This window comes from Megalobrama amblycephala, linkage group LG5 (assembly GCF_018812025.1).
Source record: "Megalobrama amblycephala isolate DHTTF-2021 linkage group LG5, ASM1881202v1, whole genome shotgun sequence".
Taxonomy (NCBI): domain Eukaryota; kingdom Metazoa; phylum Chordata; class Actinopteri; order Cypriniformes; family Xenocyprididae; genus Megalobrama; species Megalobrama amblycephala.
In genome coordinates, this window is record NC_063048.1 from 40,550,677 (window position 1) to 40,556,676 (window position 6,000).

The window sequence follows — 6,000 nt, forward strand, 5'->3', positions numbered from 1 at the left end:
TCAGAACTTCAAAAAATTAACCAGATCATTTAGCTTCAGACATTTACATTTGATCGCATTCTGTCACTATATCCTCACAATACATTTTAATCCAAGCTTCACCATATATCACTGAAAGGCTTTTCAAACTATGTGCTCTCTCTTTTCTCCAGCTTCCTCCCCTTTTTAGACTCTGTCAAAAACCCCTTGCGGCTATCTAGAGCAATTATATGTCACCTCAGATCCTTCAGTTGCGATTTAGTAACTCTTCTCTCATCACCTTTGATTGCAGTGACAGCTCGTCTATGAGCTCACCTGATTGTGGTGGGTGTGGCCTGCTAAGATGCCACTGCATCTATATTTAAAAAAAAAACACGCCTTCAGAAGCGATGCAGCCAATCACCTGTCAACACTCCAAATATGGACAGATTCTAACCCTTTAAGTGGCAGGTGAAACATAAATAGCCTTTATTTCCTCCCGACGTGTGTGCAGAGTCTCTCTGATTTCTGTGCTTTTCTTTTTAATTCATTCCAGCTTAATGAAGCAGCAAAGCGGCTCACAGTCGGAGACTCCAGCTCAAACAACTCCAGGAGGTTGGGGGGGTCTTGCTTGGGAACAGAGTCTGTGGGGAGGGGTATCACTACAGTATTCTTTAAACATGTCAGTCATCAAAGCTGTCAGAGAGCAGTGGAGCAGACGATGGCTTCATGCTGCATTTGAGGGGTGTGTCTAGAGCAGCCCATGTTGAATAGATCCGAGTGTCAGGGCTCAGATCTGTTCATAAAGCAGATTTGAAATGGAGAAAGACCATATAAATCATACAATGGGAGGAAACTGGGTTCATGTTATGTGGGGTATTGCAGAGAGACGGCAGTGGCCATAGGAAAAATGGCTTTGAGACACTTCTTGCATGTATTTAGGCATTTTAACGAAAGACTGGTAGAGCAACTACATGTACTAATTTTAGCCTTACAGAATGGAACTGCTTTCTAAACCAGTTAAAAAGGAAAAAAACATTTAAATGCTTTTGAGTTCTCTTAGAAAATTTCTGCGTAGCGTTCACCCGAGAAACTATGCGTTCGCTCGCAAAAGAACTTTTGACTGGTTCATCTCTTATAATTGTGTCAATGTACTTTACAAACAGTGATAAAAACACTTTGAATCAAATATAATATTTTTGTTTGATATTTACATTTGTTTGGGGATTATTTTATGGCACCAAAATCTCTTTTTTACTTTACAGTCAGTTACCGAAAGGCTAAATATGTAGCCTTGTCTACTTCTAATTTATTACTTTAACAGTTATGAATATTACATGACAAAAATGTTGTATTATTTGACCTGTTTTAAAGTTTTATTACATTTTTGCTCCTGAAATCCACCCTTCTGATGGGATCAGTATAATCCAGATCAAAGGTATCCCAATCTTACTAAAAAGTTTTGAACAACACAAACTGATGATTTTATCCAAAACCAAGATTGGATTTAGTTATCTTATCTGATTTCACAATCCTTTTTTCCTTTTGAACCCATTTTCAAGATTTGTTCCAATCCGATATCTGAAATCCAGTCAGATTACTTTTGAACAACTGGGCCATAGAGATTATTAGTACAACACATTATAAATCATGTAAATTTGTCATCTGTGTAAACTTAATATTAATTCACCCACAAATAAAAATCCTGTCATGATTTACTCACCAGAGGAACGATATCATTTGGATCACTTTCAGAACGATTTTTCTCCAGCTGTTGAACGATAAAATACTGACAGCCAATCAGAATCCACTCGCGCGTTTAAAATGGCGGACGACATAGCGGAAAAGTTAATCGCCGAGGTCCAGAAAACGCCACCATTGTTGGCAAGTCAAACTATTACAAGGATACTTTAAAGAAAATGCATATTTAATGGTGAGAAATGGAGATGAACTTACCTCAGATATCCAGCGCTAGTTTTGACAACATTGTTTTGCTTCATTTGAAATTGCAGTGAGAAAGGCGTTGTTTTTACTCCACTATTTTGACTACATCAGATAAATTAACTGTAAAAAAAAATCGATTACTGTATAGATTCACTTGAATAGAGTGGATATTATCATACTATTCATAGCATGTTGAGGACATCTGCTGGTTAAACCGTGTAAATGCAACAAGAACTGAAATGTTCAATGACTTATACACTTTGAAACCGTAGCCCTCGAGCTTAGAATAAACAGACAGTTATCATTGATTGGTGTGGATGCAAATTTATAGCAAAGACTATAGCACAGGACGTCACTCATATAGAGGGTATGCACGTGACGTCACCGTCGACCATTACGACTGCGGTCATGCCCGCTAAAGTGGCAAAAGACTGAGTGGCAGCATTGGTTTTCAGCGTGAATGTCGCGAAAAACACACAAAACACATCCGAAACGGGAAAGAGCTTTGTGATTGACTGTAATAGCTTTGACACAAACCCGAGGTATATTAAAAACTGCAGAAAGCAACAGAAAAAAAGCAAATGGATCACTGCAATTCACAGAAACAACTCGACTCCAGCAGAGAAACATGGATTTGCAGTTGTCATTTTGTGTCAAATTGTTGGATTTTGAGGTAAAATCATATATGTTGTATTGTTATTATGTTGACAACTCATCAATTAAATATTTTCCATCTTATATTCTGCATAATTGGGTGTTTTTAAATAAACAACACTGACAAAAACTATACTATAAAACTAAATGTTTTAGGACTGGACAATATGACGATATAACATTGATATAAGTGATTACGCGGATTTAAACCTACCTATATTGTAGTTAGGCCTATATAAAATATTCACAGGCAGATCTGCTTTATGTATTTCCCCGCCATCGAAATCAGGCACATATTTTGTCAGGAAACACGATTCCTGGCGGCATGTCAATATCCATGGATTATTTTTCATTGACAAGTTGTAAGAAACACTTTCGAGTCCAACCTTTAGTGTAATTCGTTAGTTTTACTGGCGTTTTCGCAGTTTCCTCTATTAAACCCAGTCATGCAGCAGGTTCTTTTGCCACTCAGTCCAGCTGAGGGAGCGCGCTTTCGGCGGGAAAGTGACGTCGACGCATACCCTCTATTGTTTTGAGTGGGAGAAAGTGCAATGCGCAATATGGCGGAATAAGTCCCGCCTTCTAAATAAGAGGCAATCACGATTGGTAAAGTCATCGTGTCACTGCAGCGGCCGTTAGAAGCTCCGGTTCCTATAGAAACAGTCAGAAGTGCAGCTCCGAAATGAGGCACAACAAGAGACTTGCATTTAGGACTTGCATTTTTTTAATCCAGATTGAAAAATACAGGTTTTTTGTCATGATTCGAGCATTTAGAAACAAAATTTATGAGACAATTGATGTCAGATTTCATTGGTGATTTCAAATATGAAATTTAATCGAAAGCTTGGCAAACAGCTTTGGAAAATTTGATGTTTCCCCATTTAAAGAGAGGAGCTGCACTTGAACGCCGAGAAGCATTTCAAAGATGGCCGCCGAGTGGACTTGTCTTAAAGGAACTTTGTTTATAGTTATCGCTGCGGTGTGAATGGGCCTTAACTGTCTTCTCTGAAACACAACAGAAGATATTTCGAAAAAGGTCTGAATGTTTTTTTTTGTTTTTTTTTTGTTCTTAAAATGTTGTTGAACACCACTGACTTTTAAAATATTTCAGAATTTTCATTTTTCCCAAAGGTCCCTACACCTAACCAAAATGTGGCCTTAAATTGGCTTTAAAAAGATTGTATTTAAGAGTTGAGTGTAGTGTAAATCTTGGGGTTTAAAAAGACAATGCTTAATATAGTCTCAGACTAAAAGGCCTAATCCTGGCTTAGCCTAAGCCCTGTCTGTGAAACCGGGCCTATGTGTATTGTGATTATTTTGATATTTTATTGCAATTTGATATTTTTTTCCCCACATGACGCCCAGTAGCTAGAAATCGTTCGCCAATAATGTAATTTTCAAAAGCCAAAACAAACAGCCACCTGTAGGAGTGTACTTTGTGGCTGCTTATGACAGTTTTTCAAACGGTGGACAGCTGTACCTCTCACTCTGGCTTGTTGCTGTTATGTAAACGGCCATTGCTTATCTCCTTCTCAGCTTTGCATAACGTTACACAGAGGTTTCCCACACTGCTTTGCATTTTTACCAGGGTATTTGAGCAGCAGGCTATTCTGTTTTCTATCTCTTTTTTGAGATAAGAGCAATAACTTTCCCCTCGTTTTTCTTTCTGGTTTATGTATCTTCTGTTAAATTTAGTGCTTTGCTGCTTGAGGGTAAGGCTTCAGTGTAAACAGTTAAGCAGATGCCAAGTGGTTGTCAACCGCTGTCACATCTCAGAATGACTGTTATAGAGGCCGTAGCTCTATTGCAATGTGTGTGACAGAGTAGATGAGGATGGGGAAGAGGAATTTGCACAAGCATGGATGGAAACCTTGTTTTATCTCTGCACGGTGTGATTTAAAGGAGGCGGTCTCCATTCGCTATCTTGCAGATAGTATTGTCAAAGAGCTACCGCCTTGTTAAAACAATCCTCGGTGTTTATGGCAAATTTAAATGAATAGTTCCTAAGAATGAAAAGCAATTTACACGTCATTCCAAATTCGTACTTTCATCTGTGGAATATACAGGAGGAGACATTTTGAATAATGTGTTGGTCACTCTTTTCCATGCAATTACAATAAATGGAGATTTCAAACTTCAAAAAGGCATAAAAATAGTCTGTATGATTCGTGCAGTATCATCACAAGTCATACCGTAGCTTTGTATGAAACCCTGCACATGACATTCAGGAAAAGAAAAAGAAATCATGGCCACAAATTAAGAATTTGTTCCTATATTTTCTGGTTTAACCAAATTAAAACTAGGGAATGAATTAGTACAATGTGTTCACAATTACACTAAGGAGGGAACAAATTAGTACAACATACTGTAGCCACATGTTAACTAAAAGTAGGGAATGTATGAATAAATCATGGGAATTAATTCTTAAAGGGTTCGTTCACCCAAAAATAATTACTCACCCTCATGTCGTTCTAAACGTGTAAGACTTTCGCAAATGAAGATCTTTTTGATGAAATCTAAGAGCTTTCTGACCTTTCATCGACAGCTATGTGACGCTTCAAAAAGTTCATAAAGAGATCGAAAAGCTAATCCATTTGAATAAAGTGGTTTAGTCCAAATTTTCTGAAGAGACTCGATCACTTTATTTTATGAACAGATTTAATTTAAGCTTTTATTCACATATAACCACTGGTTGGATCAACTCACACATCATTTGTGGTAAATAGAAGCTCAAGAATGTTTGCTTGATGCGTACGAGAATCAATGAGGTTCATTCTCGTGTTACGCATCACGATTGAGCTTCCTCAAGAACCAATGAGATTCATTCTCTAGTTATACATCACGTTTGAGCTTCTGGAAGAGGTTTGTTCTCGAGCATCATTCAGGTTTGGTTGAGCTTCGGTTTAGTTTTGCTGATCAATATTTATATTTGAGTAAAAGCCTAAATTAAATCAGTTCATCATAAAAAGCAACCAAGTCTCTTCAGAAAATGTGGATTCATATGGATTAAAATGTGGGCTAAATTTATCACGATCTCTTTATGATCTTTTTGAAGCGTCATAGTTTCAATTAAGTAGGAGGGACAGAGAGCTCTCAGATTTCATCAAAAAGATCTTCATTTGTGCTCCGAAGATGAACGAAAGTCTTACAGGTTTGAAACGACATGAGGGTGAGAAATTAATGACTGAATTTTCATTTTTGGGTGAACTAACCCTTTAATTTATGGCCAAAATATCTATTTTTTTCTTTTGCATGTCGTGTGGGAAACAGATCATCATTTTAGACAATATTCACTGAATTACTTTTCACCTCCATTGAGCTGTTAACTATTGCAGCCACTTCAAGTCAGTGAGTTTAACTTGAAACAGTCTGATTTGTGAGGAAATCCAGATTTGTCAGAAATCACTCAAAAGAATGATTGACAACTCTGCTCACAAACTCGCG